We start from the raw sequence: 24,906 nt of genomic DNA on the forward strand, positions 1-24,906 counted from the left end.
CCATAGACACACTGATGAATATCTTGCATATCACCATAGAACCTTCATCTGGCAAGGGATGGAGATAGAGACAGAGACCCACATTGGAGCACTGGACTGAGCTTCCAAAGCCCAGATGAAGAGCAGAAGAAGGGAGAATATGAGAAAGGAAGGCAGAACCGCGAGGGGTGTGTCGACCCACGGAGACTGTGGAACTGATCTAGTGGGAGCTCACCAAGGCCAATTGAACTGGGTCTGAACGAGCATATGATCAAATCGGACTCTCTGAATGTGGCTGACAATGAGGGCGGACTGAGAAGCCAATGATAATGACACTGGATTTTGATTCTACTGCATGTACTGGCTTTTTGGGAACCTCGTCTGTTTGGATACACACCTTCCTAGGATGGAGGGGGCGAGCCTTGGACATCCCATAAGGCAGAGCGCCCTGACTTCTCTTAGGACTGGAGAGTGAAAGGGAGGGGGCGTGCAGGGCGGGGGAGGGAAATGGGAGGATGGGAGGAGGTGGAAATTTTAAATAAATAAATAAATTTAAAAATAATAATAAAAAAGAAACAAGTCAAAAGCATATTTAAAATGTTTACATTTGTATAAGAGCAAAGCAGGAAATGACCTTACTCTCCCTGTATATTCCACCTATTTTTCTACAGCTTGCTGCTGCTACTGTTCACTGCTTATCTCTTTACAATGCAAGTGCTTCCAGTAACTATAAGGGATCCCCAGGCAAAGAGTGTTCTCACACCATCCTCTTCAATAGCTTCTTTTGCATATGTGTGTTCTGGGTAAGAGTATAGGCCTGTGTGTGTGAATGGTAACAAAGTGCTTGTACAATAGTGAGTATTTGCCTCTTTGTGTGTTGTGTGTGTAAGTGTGTGCACCAGCATGATCATGTGGAGGTCTGCATTCAGTCTTTGGTGTTGTTCCTTTGAAGCTCCCTACCAAGTGGGACTCAGAGATTCGCAGTTATACTGGGCAAGTTGGCTAGATCCAGAGATGATATTGGCTCAGTCTCCCACTGTGGTATAAATAGTAATTATCATTAGGTCTGACCTTTAAGCTGTGTTTTGAATATAGACTTATTTACTTAAGCCCTGTATGGCAAGAACATTGCTGTCTGAGCCATCTCAACACTGTTCCTACTTTACATTCAGAAAATGTCTTGTTATATAGTCCAGCATGACCTTTGGGAACTCTTTTTTTCTTTCATTTCTTATGAAAATTGATGGAAAGTCTGTTGAAATCAGAAATAAAAATTTAATATGTTATTGTCAAGGATATACAGAAGACACAAATACAACTGTGAATTATTATATAGTTGGACACTATTCATTTTATTTGGAAGCCATGTTAACTACATCTTTAGCTACATGTGAGTACAAGGGATAGTAACAGTGCTACGTAGAATATGAAATGGCAAATATCTTTGGTGATGACTTCAGAGACTGTAAAATGGAGAATTGATGATGTCCATGGGAAATTAGAGAACAGAAGCTGTGAGAATGTGGAAGGACACTGTACGCTTTCTGGGAAAGTGTTATATATAAGCTTTGGGAGTGATTTCAGAGAAGAACAGAGCAGGAACCACACATCTAATCTTCATTAGACAGGAATGAAGCAGAGCTGGAAAGGGGGAGGTAATACAATGAATTCGTTGACCAGTAGGGTATCATTGATATCATTCGGGTGATCCAGAGATTTCAGCTTGAAGTTCTGTAAAATGGTGGTCAGAAATAGAAACAGCTCCATTTGTGTCAGACCTTCTCCTAAACACATTCGTTTTCCTGTGGGGGGAAAAAGTCAAAAAAGGTAACTATGCCTCGTATGTGAGTGAGTGTGGGATGCAGTATGTTTGTAACTAGCATAAGATAATAAGGTAAATGCTGAGTTATTGAATGGGTGGTTAGTTGTATGAGTGTGTTAGAGGACAATTGCTTAAGCAAATAAATAAAGGTGGGGAGTCAGGAACTATGTAATCCAGTCTCAGATCAGTATATGAAAGGATGTCCTATGGGTCTCTGCAAGGGAATTACAGTGGAGACAGTATGTCACTTGTCAGAAAACAGTGGATCTGGGCACATAGGAGGATAGTGACATATTTGCTAGGCTTGCGCGCACTTCTCTCTTTCATTCTATTGGTGAATCTTTTGGTGATTTTTAGTTTCACTTTGGCAGTCACACATGCAACAGCTCTAATGTTCCCTGGAAACTCCATTCTTTCTCAAATGGTTTCCCCTAAGATTCAGCAGGGGGCTATTTGCTTCTCCAATTTCTTATCTGGAAGTATTTGGAAACTTTTCTGATTTAGTAGAGGCATTTAAAATTAATTTGAAATGCTTTCTTAATTGTTCTCAGGAAAAGGTAGATAGCAATACAGTGTGGAGAAAGAGACTCAAAATGGTAGTGGCAGGAAACAATTAGTTCATGTGAGGAAACAACACCTGGAACATTAACCATACCTCACAGTTCTGGGAAGGATATTGAGGTAATCAATACACAGAAAAGGGGAAAAGCATCAAGGAAAGACACAGTAGCAACAGTTGAGAATAAGTTCCCTCGATACCAAGCATTTATGGTAGAATATGCAATACTAAAGAGGAAAAAATGCCATGAAAAATCTGGGATGGCTGTATCAATTTTTACCACACACAGGATCATATGTTGGTGGAAGGAGAAAGGTACAATGGAATGGGAGAAGAGTGTGTTGACAAAGTTTGTCTTTTATAGAGAGAATTAGAGGAATAGCACCATCTTGAAGGCCAAGAAAATATATAAAAGCATTTCCTACAGACACCAAAGAATTTCTCAGGTTCAAATATTGTTGTCCTTAGTGCAATGTACCCATGTCTACAACCTTTTAACTTTTAAACAGCAAGTAGCTGCCATCTTACATATGCACTGCAAGAACAAGATGCTGGCTAGATAGTTAGTTAAACTTGCAAAATTGCCAAATTCTATGCCTAGACCGAGGTTGTGTAAGGGATGGGAAAATGTGTTTGGGGAAGCAGATAGGGGATAAAGGAGGTTTTGATGATGACTATGATGTAATTCTTAGAAGCCAATAATAGAAACCAATAATAAAACTATTCGTGGAATCCTGGTAGAACAAGCTCTGTTAATGTATAAATAAAGATGGCTCGTGTTATTTGGTGCCAATTGTGTGCAATCATTAGGTAGTCATTAGGTGGCCCTGAACTTGAGGCAGGATGCTGGCATTGGAGTATATATATATATTTTACCAGATAACATATGATCTTAAGAAATACATTGTTAAAGACAAGTTATCCCCTAAAAAATCAGAGAAATGCTTGAGTTATATAATTATATAGCAATATAAATCAAATTAGCCTAGCAGATATTTATTGACCATTTCACTTAAGTCAGAGCTGATCTACCTTATTCTGAGCAGTTCATGAAACGTTCTCTAAAACTGAATACATACTTGGACACAAGGTGTTTCTCAACAGAAGTAAGAAAATTAAAACAAGACCTTGCAAACTATCTGATTGCTATGGACTAAAGACAGATGCCACTATCAACAGAAACTATAGAAGGTTTACAAATTCAAGGAAAATGAACACAACACTACTGAATGAAAAATTTGTCAAAAGAGAAATCAAAAGTTTTTTAAGTTAAATAAAAGTGAACACTGAAAACTATGGCACACAATGAAGTTCTTCCTAAGAGGCAAGGTCATAGACCTAAAAATTGTCTAACAAAACAAAAGCAAGGGAGGGAACAAAAGGTTGTGAAAGAGAAAGAGGAACAGAGAGACAAAGAGAGCTCATATTACTAAATGGCACACCTGAAAGCTCTAGAAGAAAATGAAAAAAAAATACCCAGAAGTTTAAGATGGCAAGAAATATTCAAACCAAAAGCTAAAATCAATAAATATAAACAAAAACAACAAGACAATACAAAGAATCAATGGAAGTTAGAGTTTACTCTTTGAGAAAAGCAATACAGTTGGTAAACCCTTAACAAATATGTGAAAAGTTGAAGAGAAACAACCTAATTTACTAAAAGTAGATTTGAAAATGGTATAAGAGAAAAGACACTGAGGAAAGCCAGACAACAATAAGGGCACAGTACAAAAATATGTACCCAACTAAATTGGAAAACCAGAAAGACAGATATAAATTTTTGGTACATACAACTTACGAAAGTTAAATCCTGTTTAAGGTAAGAAATTTAAAGAAACTTATGACTCACAGTGGAAAAGAAGTAGTAATTAAATGCTTTCAACCAAAACAAACCCAGGGACAGATGGACTCAGTGAAAAAATTTACCAGTTTCAAAGAATAGTAAGTATAATTGACTCCAAACTATTCAGCAAAATAGAAACAAAAGAAACATTGCCTAAGTATTTTTATGAGGTCACAATTACCCTGAAGTGGAAACCCATGAAGACCTAACTTAAAAAGGGAATTCCAGGCAGATAGGTGTGGTGAGGGCTTTTTCTCAGCACTAGGTAGGCAAAGGCAGCAGTATTTCTACATATTCAAGGCCAGTCTGGTCTACAGAGCAAGTTCTAGGACAACCAATGCTTTTATACAGAGAAACCCTGTCTCAAAAACAAAAATAAACAAACTAAATCAAAATGAGGAAGGAGGGTGATATAGAGAAAGTATTACAGAATTATTTCTCAATTTACCTTATGAATATCATGTAAAAATTCTCAATAAAATACTGGCAAACCAAATATAGGACCACTTTCAAAAGATTATGTACAATGTTAAAATAGACTTCATTTCAGAGATAAAGGAATGGTTCAATATACATATATAAATAATTTGATTCACCATATAAACAAAGTAAAATATAATAACATAATAATCGTTTCATTAGTAAAGGCCTTTTCCTAAACACAATATTCCTTCCTATGAAATGTCCTAAAAGAGACTAGAGATATTAGGAACTGAGGTCTGGTATGTGAGAATTGTCTGTATTCTGTCAATCATGTTTTAAATAAATGCTAATTGGCCAGGCAGGAAGTATAGGCAGGAAAACCAGACAGGAAGTAGAGATGATGCAATGAGAACAGGAGAATTCTGGGAAGGAGAAAGCTGATTCCTCCCAGTTCTGCCAAGACCACAGAAGAGGCAAGATGTGAGCTGCCCCGCTGAGAAAGATACCGAGTCACGTGGCTAATGTAGATAAGAATAATGGGTTAATATAAGCTACAAGAGCTAATAAGTGGCCTGAGCTAATGGGCCAATCAGTTTTATAACTTATGGAGATCTCTGGGTGATTTTCTTTGGGGCTAAACAGCTGTGGGAACCAGGCAGGACAGAAACCCCCAACAAGCAGGCCTCTTCATGTTACAGAGGTCTATATAATAAAGGTGACTAAGAGTTAGCCCATAGACAAAGTCAACCTAAACAGAAAATCCCAAACCATTTCTACTAAAATCAGGAACAACCATATTCCTCTTTTTGGTTCTGGGTTACTTCACTCAGTAAAGCGTTTTCTATGTCCATCCATTTGCATGCAAAATCCAAGATGTCATTGTTTTTTACCGCTGTGTAAAACTCTAATGTATATATGTTCCATACCTTTTTTAAACCATTCTTCTATTGAGGGGCACCTAGGTTGTTTCCAGGTTCTGGCTATTACAAATAGTGCTGCTATGAACATAGTTGAACAAATGCTTTTGTGGTATGATAGGGCATCTCTTGGGTATATTCCCAAGAGTGGAATTGCTGGGTCTTGAGGGAGGTTGACTCCCAGTTTCCTGAGAAACCGCCACACTGATTTCCACAGTGGCTGCGCAAGTTTGCATTCCCACCAACAATAGATGAGAGTTCCCCTTTCTCCACATCCTCTCCAGCATAGGCTATCATTGGTGTTTTTGACTTTAGCTAATCTGACCGGTGTAAAATGGTGTCTCATAGTTGTTTTGATTTGCATTTCCCTGATCACTAAGGATGTTGAGCATGACCTTAAGTGTCTAAGTGGATTCTAGCCATAATAATGTCTTTGAGTCTATTATTCGTGATCCTAGAGAAGCTAAATAAGAAGGTGAACCTGAAGAAAATCATGTAGTTATCCTCCTGGAGATTGGAAGTAGCCAAGAGTGCCAGGCTACTTCGGGTGTATGGGGGGGTGGGAGGGTTGTTGGAAGGGGAGAGGGTTAGAGAGAAGGGAGTAGGGGAGGAATGGGGAAAGCTAGGTGGACTGGGATGGGGGGAGGGAGGAAGGATGGATATGGGATCAGGGAAGTATATATCTCAACTAAAGGAGTCGTTTTAGTGTTTACAAGAGACTTGATTATAAAGGGGATCCCAGGTCCAAGGAGAGATCCCCGGATTGTTCTCTGGACAGGGGAGAGGGTGCCTGAGCCGGCCGTGGCCCATAACCATGCTGATGAGTGGTTTGCATGTCACCATGGAATCTTCATCTGGCGATGGATGGAGACTGAGACAGAGACCCACGTTGGAGCACTGGACTTAATTCCCTAGGTCTGAACGAGAAGCAGAAGGAAAGAAGCAGAAGAGAACGTGAGCAAGGAAGGCAAGACCAGAGGGAACCTTCACCCGTTGATGGATGGAGATTGAGACAGAGACCCACATTGGAGCACTGGACTGAGCCCCCAGGGTCTAGATGAGGAGTGGAAGGAGGGAGAACATGAACAAGAAAGGCAGGACCGCGAGGAGTGCGTTCGCCCACTGATACAAGGGGACTGATCTAATTGGATTTCACCAGGGCCAGTTGGACTGGGACTGAACGAGCATGTGATCCGGCCAGATTCTTTGAATGTGGCCGGATTCTCTGAGTGTGGCTGGCACGGGGTCTTTCTGAAAAGCCATTGACAATGACATTGGGACTCGTTTCCTCTGCATATACTGGATTTTTGGGATCCAGTCTGTTTGGATGCTCACCTTCCTGGACCTGGAGGGAGGGGGGAGGAGCTTGGGCTTCCCATAGGGCAGGAAACCCTGACTGCTCTTGGGGATGGAGGGTGAGGATGAGAGGGAGTGGGGGGGTTGGGGGGTGTTGGAGGGGCAGAAATGGAAACTTTTATAAATTGATAAACTTTTATAAATAAAAAAGAATAAAATAAAAAATATTAAAAAAAAATCAGGAACAAGATAGAAATGTCCATTTTCTCCATATCTTTTTAATATAGTATTCGAAGTATTAGCTATGGTTCTAAGACAACTGAAAGAAATCAAGGTAATGAAAATAGGAAAGGAAGAATAAAAAATAATCCTTATTTGTGGATGATATGATTATATCTATAAAACACTAAAAAACTACACCAGGACCATCAACAGCTGAAACACTCTTTCACTAAGTGTCAGAATACAAAATTAACACACAAAAATTAGCAGGTTTTCTATGTACAGTTGGGAACTGTACTTAGAGAGAAATCAAAGGAAAAATGCTTTTTACAACATTCTAAAACAACGAGAACAAGAATAGCAAAAAAACCCTCAAACTAACCAAACAAAAAACCCAAATAAACAAACATATCTTAGTGTATTTCTAACAAAAAAGTGAAAGATTTTTTAAGATAAAAACTTCAAGACTTTGAAGAAATAGACGAAGATATCAGAAGATGGAAAGCACTCCTGTGCTCATGGATCAGCAGGATTAATATAGTGAAATGGCCACTATATCAAAACAACTCATGATTCAATGCCATCTGTGTAAAAATTCCAACATAATTGTTCATGAAAATTGAGAGGAGAATTTTCAGCTTAAAAACACAAAAGAGCCAGGATAATTAAAAGTATACTGGATGATAAAAGAATGACTACTAGTATCACTATCTCTGATTTCAAATTATTCTACAGAGCTATAGCAATAAAAATCAACATGATATTGACACCAAAAGAAAGAGGTTGAAGGAATCATGTTATGAGTTTGTTGTCAAAATTACTTGATCCATGAAAGAATATCCATGTCAAACACCACATATGAACTGGCTCTGTAGCTATTTAGATGCAATATCTGTGACCAGCATCTTGATTGACAGAGCAGCAGGGACCCCTAAGCTACCAATAGGGTCTCCTGCCACAACTACAAGGATTCCATGACTTCATGGTGACTTTTATGTTTCTTACATTTAGACCTAGGAAATATCATATATATGTGATTCACTATTTTCTTTTAAACAATTAAACATGAGAATAGTGTTTGAATGTGTGAATGAATGAATATGTCCAAGTTACTTGTTTAGGAAGTTCAGGGGATGGCTCCAGGTCTCCTGGAGCAGGGAATACAGGTTGTTCTGAGCTGCTCAAGATCAGCATTGGGCATTTGGTTCAAGTTTATGGGAAAAGAAGCAAGTTTTCTTAATTGCTGATTCATCTATCCAGCCCTTTATCACTTTTGCAAAAATGGCTAACATTAGCCAAAATTCCAGCCAGGACCGGGAATATGCAAAAAGTCTCCCCTCTAATGAAGAGATATGGGTAGCTAGAGGCTACTCAAAGAGTAGATTCAGTTTTCAATCATGAATTTGGCCACCAGTAGGTTATTCATGCTTCAGAGCATGTCACTAAATTTGAAGCACACCAGCAAGTCATAGTGCACTTGGTGCTTTAAGAAAGTGTATGAAGTTGTAAGAGAGAATGGTACAGTGAGAGAATTGAAAAAGTTTGACAATTAGGTTGAAATATAGTTGTGGTTTTGATGAGGAGTCATTGTATACATATATTAAACTCAAACAATAAGAATGAGATTTAAAAATGACATTCATTTTTTGTTTTGTCTTTCTTTTATGTTCTTTGTGCCAGATAGAAAGCCATAAATTAAATTATTGATTCACATTTGTGTTTATATTTGAAGTATATAGAGAAAAATTGTGCAGATTTCTCCCTAGCAACTGTCTTGGTCAGGAATGGGTGATTCTCTCTAACCACAAGTCCAAGCACATTAACCTCTTTTTCATATGCTTCCCTGAGTGGGCTTCATGCCACTGGAAATTTTCTGTATTTTTCGGATGTGTTTCTGTATAACTGAGCCTAGAGAAGTGTGAAACAACAAAGAAATAAAGTCAAATTATGGTAGAGTCTTTATCTTAATGATGATTGTTCAAAGGCCAAGTGACGTTTATTCTCTATGATGTTGTCTTTTGCATCCCTGAGATGTACATATAATGGAAGACTAGAAATTATATAACCACTAGCATTCTTTACTTTAGTGAAATGTGTGAAATAAGTGTAACCTCAAAATTTAATTACAGCAGGGAAGAAGTGTCAAGGACAATGCATAGGTACTAATCACGCACAAAATGAAAGTCTATGAGTCCCTTAGGTGTCACTGTAAATTTTTTTTACAGCTCCTCATGTCACCAAAGTCATGAAAATGAGATTATATTACCTGTTGAGAAAGGCATAAAGTAGTCACTTTTCTTAAAGTTTCCTTTTGCATCCAGAAAATGAGCAGGATCAAACGTCTCTGGATTGGGGAATTCGTTACTGTCATACAACACTGATGATAGTGATGTTATTATGGTCGTTCCCTGCAAACAACTCACACAAAGACACCAAGTTACAAAGATATCATGGCTCCATAAAGTAGGTACAAAGAAGATCGGGGACATTTCGACAGACAGAATATGAAGGGAACAGGGTGGAGTCTGAGACAAGCCACAGTGATATGGCTAATGTGACCCTACTGAATTTGAAGTCAGCACTTAGGTTTTGATAGTAATCCTTCTGAGTCTGTTCCCTTTCCCTGCACACTTGGCCATGGGTGTTTCAACACCTGTTTCTCTAGTTTATCAGTTGCTTTATATAAGTCACATGGGTCATGATATCATGTGGAGAGCTGTACTGTATGTAATAATACAGGAACTCATTCATGATGGAACACAAAGTCTAGACACACAAACATCAACTGGTTTTTCTCATGGACAGAATTCAGATATAGATGCATTCCTACAGGTGAACAAAGAAATGGTCTCTTCTCACATGTATTGTCTATTGTATAAACACACATATACAAGCAGAATGGATGCTGTTTTCCAAGGGAACAGAACTAATGGAACACGAAAGGAAGCAATATAATTTTCTTTTTAAATTTATTCTTCTTTCATATTCTGCATCCTCATCTCCTTCCAATCCCCTTAGTCCCACAGTCTACTCTCTTTTTCAGATCCACTGCTGCTCTGTTTCCCTTCAGAAAAGGCAGGCCTCACAGAAATGTCAACTGAGCAAGGGATAACAAGATGCAATACTGCTATGCAAAAATCCCCATATCAAAGCAGGAAGATGAAACATAATAGGAGGAAAAGTGTACCACAAACAAGAAAATGTGCCAAAGATAACTGCACTGCCAGTGTTTGGAGCTCCACTAGAAACCCAAGATAAACAACCAATCTATACTTTCATAGAATATATTGCAGGCCCATGTAGGCACCATGATGGCTGCTTCAGTCTCTGTGTGCCCCTATCAGCCCTCCTGAGCTAATTCTGTGGGCTGTGTTCTCCTTGCTTCCATGACTCCTCTGAATCCTACCATCCTCCCTCCTCCTCTTCCACAAGATTTACAAAACTCTGCCTCATGTTTCACTGTCCGTCTGCATCTGTTCACATTAACTGCTAGAAGTAGCCTCTCTGACAACTGATCTATCTATGTAGCAGAATATCATTAAAAATCATCTCTTATTTTTTATTTTTTTGTCAATTCTCTTTCATTCTACCCTAGGTCTCTGGGTCATTTAACTCTTGTTTCCTGTGCATCCATCCAGGCAGCATTTGACTTGGGTCTCCTCTCCTGACATGGGCCTCAATTAGACAAGTCATTGGTTGGCCACTCCCACAAGTTCAGAGTTATCATTACCCCATAACATCTTGTAGGTAGGACAAATTGTTGGTCAAAGGTTTTGTGGCCCAGCTAGTATTCTAGTCCCTCACTGGAAGCTCTGACTGCTAACAGAAGATGAATGGTTTAGGCTCCTTAGCCCCTATTATTAGGGGTCCTAAGAATATACTTATAGATTCTAGGGATTTTCCCCTGTACTAGGTTTCCACAATGAACCCCCAAAGCTGGCAAATTTCAGCCATCTTGCCCCATATACTCTCCTTCCATCACCCTCATGTACATGATCCGTCCTTTTCCTATTCCCAATGGTGTTCTGTACCCACCAAATCTACCTCTCTTCCCAGGCTGATCCATGTATTTCCCTTGACTTTGCTTCTCTGGATCTGTGTATTAACAGTTATCCATTAATTAATATCAATTTATAAGTGTGTAGATATCATGTTTGTCTTTTCTGAGCCTGGGTTACCTTACTTGGAATGATTTTTTTTTCTCGTTGCATCTATTTGCTTGCAAATTTCATGATATAATATTTAGAGACAATTTTTAGGGGCAATCTTTATTTTTTCCTGTTCATGGATCTTATAAACACAACTTCTATGAACATAGTTGTACAAGTGTGGTTTTGGTAGGGTGGATCATCTTTTTGAGTATATGCCCATCAGAGGCAAATTTGTTTCTTGAGGTAGATTGATTAACAATATTCACAGCAACATGGATATTAATTTCTATAGAGGATTTAAAAGTTTGTACTCCCACCAGCAATGTTGGAGCATCCAGCTTGCTCCACATTCTTGCCAACATGAGCTGTCATTTGTGCTATTGATCAGACATTCTAACAGGTATAGATGGAATCTCAAAATACTTATGGTTTATATTTCCATGATGGTGAAGGATCCTGGAAATTTAAAGTTTGCTCAGTCACTTGTGATTCCTCTATTGAGAATTATATGTTTACATATGTACCCTATTTTTAAGTGGGTGATTTTTGCTGATTTCTTGCTTTTTTCTTATTTAATTATTTAGTTATTAAAAATTTCCACTTCCTCCCTGCCTCCTTTTTCCCTTCCCTTCCCCACCTTCCCCTCCCTCTCTAGTCCTAAGAGCAGTCAGGGTTCCCTGCCCTGTGGGAAGTCCAAGGTTCTCCCCCCTCCATCCAAGTCTATAAAGGTGAGCATCCAAACAAACCAGGCTCCCACAAAGTCAGTTCATGCAGTAGAATCAAACAGTGATGGAGCATGTGATCAAACTGGACATTCTGAATGTGGCTGGCAATGAAGACTGACGGAGAAGCCAAGGACAATGACACTAGGTTTTGATTTCTCGCTTTTTAAATTCTTTATATATATTGGATTTTAGCTTATCAGATTTGAAATTGGTGAAAATCTTTTTCCATTCTGTAAGCTTCTGTTTTCTCCTATTGAGGGTGCCCTTTGTTTTACAGAAGTTTTTCAGTTTCATAAGGTCCCATTTATTAATTATTCATCTTGGTGTCTGTGCTATTGTGTTTTGTTTAGGAAATTGTCTCTTGTGCCAATATGTTCAAGGCTATTACTTAATTTCTCTTGTATCAGGTTTAGTGTGTCTGGTTTTCTCTTGAAGTCTTTGATCCACTTGTTTTGGTAGTTAGCCATTTCTGTCCCATTTTCAGTCTATTTACCTGTTAGTTATGTAAAAATTATAAGTAAAGTATTGTTATACTATGCTAAACCTCAGTACTAAAAACCACAATTCATATCTCAGGAAGATCCTTTTGCCACAACTTAATTAGATAAAAATACTTCCTCAATTATCCAACAACATTGATTTGACAGGTGGATATTGCAGTTACATTGATCAGAAAGGAAATTTATGAGCCCTTAGATCAGTCATACCTATTCACTCACTCAACTTTATCACATATTTATATTAACTTCATCTGCGCTCTAAATGAATCGTGGGTTGAAAGCATAATTTACATTTTGAGTTTCCCTAATTCCTTCTAGTCTCTGATTGCTCACACATTCTAAGTGTACTGATAAAATTTTAAAAACATTATATTTAAGTGAGGTTAGAAATTAAAATCCAGTTTAATTTCATGCCATCTGAAGTTCATCAATTACTTCAACAAATTATATGGGCAATAGCGAAGAAAAAAGGATTAAAAATATAAATATACATAAAATATTATGTAAAAAAATTAAGTATAATTTAAATTCTATATACATTCTCAGATAAAACATTTGCTGCAGCTAATAAAATATATAAATTTAAGTAAATTAAGATCAATATAATGATTAAATCAATTGTTTCTATCAACCTTATCTAAAATGCAATATCAAGAATATTAATTATTCATTGAAACTCAAAGAAAATATTTCCAAACTACATCAATGAGAACAAATCATTATGGAGAAAAAAACAAAGCATAGGTAAATTATGATATATCCTTTTTTAATAACTTGACTAATGCAGGATATAACCTCCTTCAAAGTATTTAGTAATTTTTTTCTCTATGATAAAAATCACAAAATGTCCTTAGATGAATTTGATAGAAAATTGAAACTACACCTGGAAATATAAAGTACCAGTATTCTTCCAAGCAAAATGTGGAAGGCTGAGCAAAAGTGAATTACTACTACTGTGTTATTGACTGCTGTAGGACTGCCTTCCTGATTATGAAGCAGCGTAAGAAACCCCAAAAAACAGTGTTACACAGAGAACTGGAACCATAATATGAACCTGGGCGCATTACTCGCACAGAAGTAGAGTAGAGAAGAAACAAGTTTACCTTGGGGATGAGGTAGTTCCTGAATTTAGTATCACAGGTCACTTCATGGGGTAGGCCATTGGGGGAGATAACCATGAATCTCTGAACCTCATGAATCATGGCATCTGTGTAGGGCATTTGCTTCCTGTCCTGCATGCAGGGGCTGCGCTGTCTGCCAATCACACGGTCAATCTCTTCCTGGACTTTAGCTGGTTAGGAGCAATGACAAATGTAGAAATAGGGAAAAGTAGCAGGGTATGTGTGGGTCTTTGTTTGCATAGTTTTACTCCAGTTATCTTATTAACCATCAGTGGGCAGGTTCAACACCAAACACTACTTGGAAATATATTTGTATTTTAACAACTGTTTTGTATATACTCAAGAATACATAATATTGAGTTATTGGTATACAAAAAGAAAACGTCAATTAAACCCACATCCTAGTTATAAATGCATCTATTAGAAATAAACACAGACACATCACACACATGTCAGTACATATGTACACATGCATCCTTTCACTTCTTTATAATAGACCTAGATTACCATGCTTAGCAATATGAATACTCATTGTGGAAAGAATTTCAGATACATAAATATCATTTCCTATGACAAATATCAGAGTTAGGTTTCATTTTTGATACATATTTTGATTGATGCATGTCTTTTCACTTTAATTTGTACTTTTCCCTTTTGTGAGTTACAATTACTTAAAGGTGGGTCCCTGCACCACCAGACAGGAAAATCTTTCTTATGGTTGAAAAAAGATATTGCTCAACAGAACTTTTATGTATTCTGATAAAATTCTAAATATTGACTTGAAATCATAATTTCAGCATTAATGAAATATATTTCTAAAGAACAAAACAGTGTTGAATTCTTCATAGAATGCAAAATTTCACAGGAAAAAAACATTAATATTAGGATTATTTACCAACTTTTGTGAGGTGAGTGCTCTTTTCTCCTCCCTACCAATAACTAAATTTATCAGAATGAAGAAAGTGACCACAAGAATTTGTCTTTTCTAAAAACCTGAAATTGGGGAAGAAGTCAATATTCAGCCATAGCTCCATATGTGCTTTAGGTGCCTAGAACAGACTTCCTGCCAGGGAGCTCAGAAAAAGGACAATCGTTGATGGATATTCTTCAGCTATGGTTTCTTCATTTTTTTTCCAGTTATGCTCCCCGTCATAGCCAGTAAACTGCAAGTTAAATACTGAGATTTTGAATAATAACAACACTCAGGTTACTGGCAGACTCTTCTCAGCATCTTCCCAGAATGCTGTGATTTACCACATGTGAACTCACCTGTGACATGTGGGTGCTTCAGTAGGAGCAGGAGAGCATATCTCAGTTTGCCTTTATTGTTTCTGTCCCACCAACAAACATATCAGTCAACATTCCTATCAGGTTTTCACGTGTATATATTGATTGTGGATTGCGATTTTCCTAGAGACGATTTGATACCGTTATCTAATAAATTTTCTCCTGCCACATCTAAGCTATCATTGAATATACAATATTGTACAATTATAGATTGTTGATAGCACAGAATCTGGAAGGTATATCGGTGGCTGAAATTATTATAGCATTTCAGAGACTGTGGTATAGATGTCTAAACTTCAGTTTTCTTACTTATATTTCCTGTTTGCCAAAATTGCACTCCTAAGATTATTTACCCCCCTCTCTCCTCTCTCTCTGTATGTGTGTGTTTTATATGCTTTCATTTGTTGTCTATTTTCTCTTATTAAAAACACATGTGTTTGAAGAATTTATGTTTCCTCTTATATGAACATAAGAAGACTCATTTGTAAAAGGAAAGCCTATATGCTAAACATAAAAAGAACCTTGACAGGCACTAGACTCTAATGTTTCATGTCTATTGTATGATAGTGACATGAGGGTTGCAAGTCTCTTTGTACCTGAGTTTTTGTAGACCCTTGATTTAAGGAACTCATAACTAGTTTTTCCCTTAATTAAAAGTACAGTTTGAATTAGAATAAATAGGAAAAATGGGGACATAAGGCTATCTTCTGAAGGCTCTATCAAGAACTTTAAAAATATTCTCAAGGATTTTTATGGACTAAGTATAGCTGTACACTCATTATTGAGTTCAAGTTGTTTAAAAGAGATGAAGCACAGTTAACAAGATTAAGTTCCCAGTCAAGATGACCTAGATCCATTCTATTAGGGAGTCAAATAGCAACATGATCTATGAATTAAGGAAGGGTGAATGACATATGTACAAATGAGATACTAAGTCATGAATATAGAACATGACCCACTCATGGCCTATATGGAATAAAACAGAAAGGATGAATAATGCATTTGACCAAGCTGTAAAGATGTTGTGCTACAGTATTGTCAACAAGATACATCTTGAGATGCTGAGGCAAGTTCAGAGATAAATCATTATTTTATAATTAGCAAATAGATAACATTTTCATGACTACTAGATAGTCTCCTGTTTATTAATATTGCATTGCTAACAATATTAAAGTAATTTACTTTTCCTTCAATGAAACCTGCCAAACAAAGAAAGTCATCTCTTTCCCTTTGTATTACCACTTCATGCGATTTTTTAATCATAAACTTGACATTGCTTGTGTCAAAATTTACCTTAATTAACTCTAAAGAATTACACTTTAAAAACTACAAATTATATTTATATATACATAAGTGCATTTGGATATACAGCAATGCAATTTTTGCTTATATCTTGTCAGTAAACATTACTTGTTGAGTGTAAGAATTGCTCAACAGGGAACACATGCATACTAATGCAACCCTAACCTCTTATTCTAGTGAGATACTTGTTCTAAGAGAAAACTCCCTACTTGCAGTTTAACAAACTAGTAAATTTCTTAACTGTATTAAAAGTATTTGTCCTAATACCCACACAGTAGTGATATGGGATGTCCTTCTGTATATTCGTTGGTTTTATTGGTTAATGAATAAAGTTGCTTTGGATTATGGCGGGGCAGAATTCTCCAGGCTGGAAAAGATACATACAGAGCAAGAGAGTAGGCAGAGTCAGGGAGACTCATTGTAGCTGCCTAAGGAGAGGACAGCAGGATCTTACTGCTAGATCACAACCTCATGGCTATACACAGATTAATAGACATGGGTTAATTAAGATGTAAGAGTTAGTTAATTGGAATTCTGAGCAAAGAGGCTAAACAGTGTTGTTATTAATATAGTTTCTGAGTGATGATTCGGGTGTGTGTGACCAAAAAATAAATGTGTAGTCCCTGTTTACAAAATGGTGCCCACTATCTGGGACTTGGATCCACATAAGACCTAAAAGAGCTTTAAAAAACAGGACTTCAGGACTCACATAAACGGGAGCCAAGCATAGTTTCTTGGTAGCCACATTTTTTTTTTTCAGATTTGCTCTGCTTTCTGATGGTAAGTATAGGCAGGGCTCTTTTAAGAAAAGTCTTCCTGGAGGTGGAGGCAGGCAGATCTCTATGAGTTCGGGGCCAGCCTGGTATACAAGAACTAATTCCAAGACAGGCTCCAAAGCTACAGAGAAACCCTGTCAAAAAAAAAAAAACACAAAAAAAGGAAAAGAAAAGGCTTCCCTACTCAGCATTAGTAGCAAAAACTGCACGGCTCTTTTAGGAGCCACCTTCCTGGTTCATGCTGGCAGCAAAAATGGCTCTGGCTTTTTGGGGAGGTATTGTTATAGAGCATTTAAATGGAGTTTGTGAGCAGAGTGCTTCAAATTGCTTCATGGTTACTTAGATCCACTGTTTCCCTGAAGCTGGGTCAGTGAGCATGACTTGCAGAGGCCATGAACATGCCTCTGTCATGTTAGACTGGCCAGAGCACACAGGCAGGGCTGTGGAGTTGGTCCTCGCCATGCCCACTTAGAATTAAATAAAAAAGCGCTTCTGGTCAGCAAGTGATTACAGATACACAGTAAAGACAGATTCAGACCAAAATAAGCCTCTGAAGGGGTTATAATATATTTAAAAAATATACAGAAGCTTAGGAGAAAGAAGAAAAAAGAGTATAGAGAGTTATAGAAACAAATAGTTTTATAAATAAAACAGTCTTTAAAGAGACAACAAAAGTAATATAAAAGAATATGGAGAGTTGTAGATTAAAGGAGTAAAGAAAAATAAGCCATATAAAGATGGAATACACACAGATAATCTGGATTATGTATATTATTGTGTTTTCTTTAAAATTTTGAATGCAAAGAGACATTTGATTCTGGGAGCTTCTAAGGTAAACCAACATAAAGATATCTTGACTTGAAAATTTTTGTCTTAAGGATATGTTGCTTTGGAAAGAGGTTCTGCTTTTGTTTGCACAGAAGATGACAACCTTCAGATTCCTTTCAGGATAATGGGTTTTGATGGGACAAGATTCCCTGAAAGGTTTCTGTGAATCCAAAAATACTTTGCCCAGTGAACCATAAGAAGAAGTTTGGAGAAAACTATGCCCAAATTACCAAAAATGATTATTTATAAATGTTTATTTTCATTTAAAGGTGGATACAATATAAAGGTGAATACTTTGCATTGGTGGTCTATAGATACAAATTTAAGGTTGATTTTTGTTACACTTTGTATATGTATTTCAGCTCTTGTTTAATTTATTGTGTGTTGTATAATTAAGAAATACAGGTTAATAGATTGTCATCTATAATAATCAAACTTTCAATTTGTTAGTTAAGTTTTCTAGATATATAGAAATATATTTCAGTTAGATAGATAATCTTCATTACTTGAAAGGCCTACAGAATATAGAATTTAAAATTTTTTAAGAACTTAGAATTTTCTTGACAATGAGACGTGTCTGCTTGGGGTGGCACCAATCTCCTTACAGAGGTTGAGGGCATTGAAGAAACTTGTTTTGAAATTTGCCTTTAATGTGACAAGGCTGGGGATTTGGGCAAAAAACTGCAGTTGCCTGGAGTTCTTGATGGTAGCTATATGAACTGTACATGCAGTACCCACTTAAAAAAATGACTGTCAAACTTGCTAAAAGAAAGAGAGACAGCACTTCAGTGTTCCTGCTCCATTAAAGAAAATGCCAGACATTCTGAAGGTCACAGAAGAAAGTGACTGACAAAGTACCAATATAGACTAAACAGCTTTTCAAATTTCCTGCTTCATGGAAAAGTCTGCTGGATACAATGAACCTGTGGATTGAAGATGGATGCACCAACATTACTGAGAAACTTTGGGTGACTGTCCAGGCAGCAAGATGTCTCTGTCAATTCTAGAACTTTGGAAGTGGCTTACAATGTACTTCCTATTTACTTAGGTACATTATATCTTTCTGGAGTCTTTGAGGAGTTGAAAACAGATAGTTAAAGTTGTAGTTTTCCTTAGTTATGATAAAGGATAAATTAGATACAAAATTTTGGACTCAGAAGGACAGGATAGATGATAAAGTATTTTCCTTAATTTGACAAATGCAAATTAACTAAATATCATTAACTGTAATTCTTGCTTCATAACTGTTTTGTTTTTTGTTTTACTACATTAAAATTAAAACCTTCCTTTTTATTTAGACAGAAAAGGTGAGATGATGTGGGATATCCTCCTGTATATGTGTTTCTTTTAATGTTAATGAATAAGATTGCTCTCGCCTATGGCAAGGCAGAATATAAGCAGGCTGGAAGAGAAATATAGAGAAAATAAGCAGAGTCAGGGAGACACTGTGTAGTTGCTGAAGGAGAAGAATGCCAGATCCTTAGTAATAGGCCACGGCCTTGTGCTTACACACAGATTACTAGAAATGGGTTAATTTAAGATGTAAAACTTAGTTCATAAGAAGCCTGAGCTAATAGGCCAATCTGCGTTGTAATTAATAAAGTTCCTATTCGATTATTTGGGTCTGGGCAGCCAGGAAACAAATAAGTAGTCTCCATATACATAGTACTATAGGATTCACATCTAACCAGTGATGTTTCATTTTACAGCAGAAGGAGAAATCATCACCTATTAAACTGTGCAGTGCAATTGTCTATGGGATGTTCAGCCCCAGTTATAACATTAATGATACATCCATTGCACTTGAGGCTCAGGATATATCTTAGAATATGAGCAAGAAAGATAGCAATAATCATATGGAAAGAAACTCTGCTGCAAGATGACTTCTAGATTTGACAGGGAAGTTACACTCATGAAATCTCTAAAATATGGCTGCTGAATATGACCTAAATAATGATAACATCAAGTGTATGATGTTGTTTCTGAGAAGAGTTACATGGGAGTACAAGCTTAGAAGATGAGTTGCAGGCAATTAGAAACTGTGGAGAAAGAGAGATGCAGTCTTTCTCAGAGTTGACCACCAGAAAAGGTTATCAACTATCAAGTGCTCAGTCCTAAAATATACAGATAGTCAATATTAAATATTAAATATGAATTTATATACTTATCCTTATGCACTTACACATGTAGCAATAATTATAAAAGACAATGGACATTGAATATTAAAGAAAGCTTGGTGCATGGTAGATGTATGTAGAAGGAAAGGGCAGGAAGAAGTGGTGTAATTATATTATATTTAAACATACTAAAAATAACATTGACATTCTTTAGATAGTTTAGTTCAAAATAAAGAACAAAAAGGAGTAGAGGAATTTGATAACTCTGTAAAGGTCTGTGGTAATCTTAAGAAAATATATAAAGATAAATCTGGAGAGCAATGGAAAAAGACCCAACCTTCAGAAAGTGTATATAGAGACTGACATAGCATAAATCATGTTCTTTAGAATATCTTGGTAGAAAATTTCCAAAAACTAGACAAGGAGATTAACATCTAGGTATAAGATGTGTACAGATATGGAAATACATGGACCAAAACAGGATCTGGCATAATAATATTCTCAAAATATTATCATAAAAAGATCATAATCAAAATCAGAAAACAAAGGAAACTAAAAGTTTTAAGAGAGGAAAGTAAAATTACTCTTAAAGGCAGGGCTTTAAGAATTACATCAGGGTTTTCAACACAAACATTTAAAACCAGAGGGGCCCAGAATAATGTATTTCAGATTCTGAATAACAGTTCTCAACCTAGAATAATATACCCAGCAACATGTTTCATTAATATTAAGGAAACATATATATGAAATGTTGGCTAAAGATCTGAACCCCCTAAATGGACACCTACAGCAATGCATGCAGTATGAGTTTGGCACACACAGATCAACATCTATCCAGATGGACCCAGAATAATACATAGATAAGGAAAAAAGCAAAAATTCCTTACACATGAAAGAAAACTTAAAAAAAGGGGTCTGGAAGCTGTGAATTATAAACTGTTAGGTGAAATTTTTGTGTGTTCTTCACAAAGGTAAATATGAAATGAGTTCAAATCAGAAATTCCATGCTGGGATATGTCCAAAGAAAATGAAAACGTGCCATCAAGAAACACATACACACATGTTTCTAAATGAATAGCTCAGAAGAGTCAGAGGTAGAAATAAGGCAAAGACACAGAAAGATGAATGAGTGTGTTGTTCTCATGCTTGTAAATGAAGGTTGCAGTACCAGGTGACCACTGTACAGAAACAAGCTGAGATTTTAGGAGCAACCAAGATTTTATGCATGTGCAAAAAGAGAGACAGTAAAGCCTCCTCTACTGAGAACTGATTTAGATGTCGATGTACTCTGTCAGACAGAAACAGGAAAGTCCATAAAGAAGAAAATGATACTCACAGTTACAAATAATGCCATGGAATTTGGAGATTAATTGTTAATGACTTGGTGTGTTTTGTAGAGTGAAGCAACATTTTGAAACAAGAAAGAGGTAGGTGCCCCAAATTGATGACTGGCAACATATGTTAATACTATCTCTGTTTAGTAAATTGCTCAGCCCCCTTAAACGATTGACATTTTAGGTGCATTCTCTGTGAATTTGTACTCGCCTCTTTACAAATATTGACAACATCTCTTAAATTCATATAGAAATTTAAAGGATTCAGAATGGTAAAGCAGTCTGGCAGAAGAAAGTAGCAATGTTGAGAGATTCACACTTCTGGATTTTAAATACTGATAAAATGTTTCAATAATAAAGACCTCAGACACTGAATCACTAATAAAATATACAAACCAAGATAATGGTAGCACAACTGACTTCCATCACACCAGAATATTTATCATTACTTTTGTTTAAAACAAGATTGTCAAATTGTGGGAGAAACTCTTTCTGAAATTACACAATACCAACAGTTAATCCTGACAGCACACTCACATTTAACCTCTCTGGTATTAATTCACTAACTCATTAGAAATTATATTCAAAGCTTTACTCTTTCATCCACCTAATTTTTCCCGTGGTACACATCATTCATCCATTAGAAGTCATATGTGTTGTCTATCAGTGAAAATATGCACAGATCTCTTTTAATCTATATGATATGGAAGTGATCAAAACACAGTCATTGATGGTATTCATGTTCAAGTTAAGACAGAAGTTTGTGACTTACTACTGTATTGAAATTTGTTTTCTTTTGTTTGCCTTTTGTGTTGTCTTTCTACTATGCTAGATTTTTCAAGTTTTTCTTTTTTTGTTTTAATGAAAAAAACAGGGTCAAGGTGCTCTTATTAACAAATCCAACCATTTTTCTAGGCTTACAGTCATTTAAAAAATACTAAATTGCTTATCAAATGATATGGTTTTAAACATCATTTCAATGAAGTATAAAATACTTTAACAATTCAATAATTGAATAAATTGGTATTAACAATTTACCTGCATTTCTTTAATTAGAAAATAATCAATAAAGTCCCGTGGGTTGGTAACATCCAATGATTTCTCGTGTTCTTTTATTTTTGTCAAAAGGTAATTCTGAAGACAAGTAAAATTTTTATACAATGTGTTATGATTTCCTGGACAATAATCAATCAGAACAGGGAAAATATTGCAAACCTGAAAGGAAATGCAAGAATTTAATAAAAATAGACACTGTATTAACTTAAGTAAGATATATTCATAATGACTAATTTGAATTGTTAGATAAAGAAATGATTCATATTCATCATAAGAAGGTGCATTAGTTACATTCTTTATTCTAATAGATAGATTTGAAGAAGAAATTTCTCCCCAAATAGTAAATGATTTTAGTAAATTTTTTGCCTATCTTTTAGAATAAATCATGTTCATATAAATTCATTGAAGGTGCAAATAAATTTTATCCTACATTTTGAAATACATGTGATTTAAATACTCACATACTTTCAATGTGACAATAGATGTTAAAATTTTGGGGTGACATTTACAGAAAAATCTAGTACCCAAGATCCAGTTTCTATCAACCATTTTCTGAAATGCAAAGACTATTTAGTGGTGGGAGTGACTCCAAGAAGAAGTGGATGGGTGGTGAAATCAATTATACTACATAGGCCTTAGAGGTTTCTCTTTGATCGCACAATCATTTTGTACCAGAGATCAAGAAATTCCAGTTTATACTAGTACAATTCTGTGAGGATATTTATGGTCCACACAGCATTAAAACATACATCTTTCCATTTTTAATTGACACCCTATAAACTAGAATCCAAATGACCCATTAAAGTACTGAAATACTCAGTTTTTACTGACAACTTTCTTTGTCTTTAATATTCTTCCTCCTTTGAGAGAATATTCTGTCTATACTGCAATAAGGCTCCCTATTAATTTGCTCAGAATGTGTTCAATGAAAAGCAGATACAGTATTTGATTAATAAAATGTTCTGTGAATGACTGATCACTCTTACTTATAGAAATGAATGCAGTATTTTAAGAAATAATTCTTAGTAATCAAGAGGAAGATTCATGGATAAGAAACAATCAGGCTTGAGTTAGTTGGCTTCTGCCTCTAAGTTTTTGCTATTTGTACACTTATGGGTTTAGTCCTCCTTTCCAAGAATTATTTCCATAATACATTAGCCCTAGTCAGCTGGTCACCTCCCTCCTTCTTGATCTATATTGTATTTGAGCTGTTTGAAAGAAAAACCATAGGTATGTTCTCAGAAGGAAATGATATTGGCTTTACCTGCACCCAGAGAGTGCTCAGAATCTTAGCGTTCTCATTCAGTTTTTTCAACAAGCTAACAAAATCCTGATCTTTATATTCAAAACGATTTTGGAAAATAATGGAACAAACGACATTGCAGGGAACACAGGCCAAGATGAAGGTGGGATCATAGGGTGAACCTGAAGAGTTGGAAACAAATGCCAAATGCTACTAAAATATACAAAAAAGAAATTTTTCTTTTGTTAACTACTTAAAGTAATTTAACCATTTTAAATGTTATTATAATTGTGAGTATACTTAACCACTATATATTTACCTGGTGAAGAATACATAATCATATTGATATTATATCTCAGTTAATCTTCACAAATAAAAATAGTTCACATCTATTTTACTAACTGCTTTAACTTCAAGTATATGTTATTATCTTAGAAAAGATTTTTACTTATTTCATTTTGACTATGGTTTTCTCTTTAAATAAGGTAATTAGGGGTCATGGAATAAATAGCACTCAGTAACAATTATTTTGGCATGATTATAACCCAAACCTGAAGTACAGGCTATTATATATATAAATGTACTAGACATTAAATGTAAGTTATTCTATGGAGTAAAGGGGAAGCATATCATACACAACATACACTATGTCTAAACATATTGAAATTCTACTATGAGATTAAAATGTGAAAACTCTACTCACTTCTGCTAGAGAGTAAATGAACTATTTTTGATTCTCGAAGTAGTATCAGCGTTTACATTTAATCACACGTCAAATCTATACTCTGAGGACAAAGCAACCACAGAACACATGAAAAATGCTTATTGGTTCTTCTTTCCTGGATCATGCAATGTGCAATGAGCACAGTTACAAGCCTACTTTGGGGTGGCCATATACCAACTGAAAAGTCACAACTCCTTGATTGAAAACGTTGTATTAAATAAGCAGGTCATTTTTATTTCTCGTGAGGATGTCATACTGTCATTTGATCATCTGTGTCTCTTAGACTGACAGGTATCACCAGTTGTCCATCTGAACAGATACTGATAAAACATTTAGAGCCTTCTGTATCCTAATATGTAAGGTCACTAAAAAGTTTTTGTTTGTATTTTGCAAGTTTTGTAGCAGAACAATCTACCAAGCTCAGGGATCTTACTGTAAATGGTGTAACATCCTAAAATTATCCAATTACTTCAGCATTGGCCATTCAGAGTCCAAAGTTTGAAGAATGACCAATGCCAATTATTTATTTTTGTAGCTATATATGTGTGGTCTTATGAATCCAACACTAGAGTTCTAAAATATTTATCAAATAAGCAAACTTCCATTACTCAGTGATATGTAAGGACTCTCTAGCTATCTTTATTGGGCTTAATCATAGAGCATTCACAATAATAGCATTTT

The 24,906-nt window shown here is 36.0% G+C and overlaps 1 pseudogene across 1 annotated transcript in view; it reads right to left on the reverse strand.

The window, feature by feature from the left end:
- Positions 1-1,288: 1,288 nt before the first annotated feature.
- Positions 1,289-24,906, reverse strand: part of LOC146893654 (cytochrome P450 2C26-like) — a 29,607-nt pseudogene continuing 5,989 nt past the window's right edge. Inside the window, exons 4-9 of the transcript XR_015738346.1 lie at positions 23,523-23,683; positions 22,241-22,417; positions 14,828-14,968; positions 13,541-13,728; positions 9,328-9,469; positions 1,289-1,781 (exon numbers count right to left, since the gene is read on the reverse strand). The product of XR_015738346.1 is annotated as a cytochrome P450 2C26-like (transcript). The remainder of the gene's footprint in view (positions 1,782-9,327; positions 9,470-13,540; positions 13,729-14,827; positions 14,969-22,240; positions 22,418-23,522; positions 23,684-24,906) is intronic.

This window comes from Myodes glareolus, chromosome 7 (assembly GCF_982192425.1).
Source record: "Myodes glareolus chromosome 7, mMyoGla1.1, whole genome shotgun sequence".
Lineage (NCBI taxonomy): Eukaryota > Metazoa > Chordata > Mammalia > Rodentia > Cricetidae > Myodes > Myodes glareolus.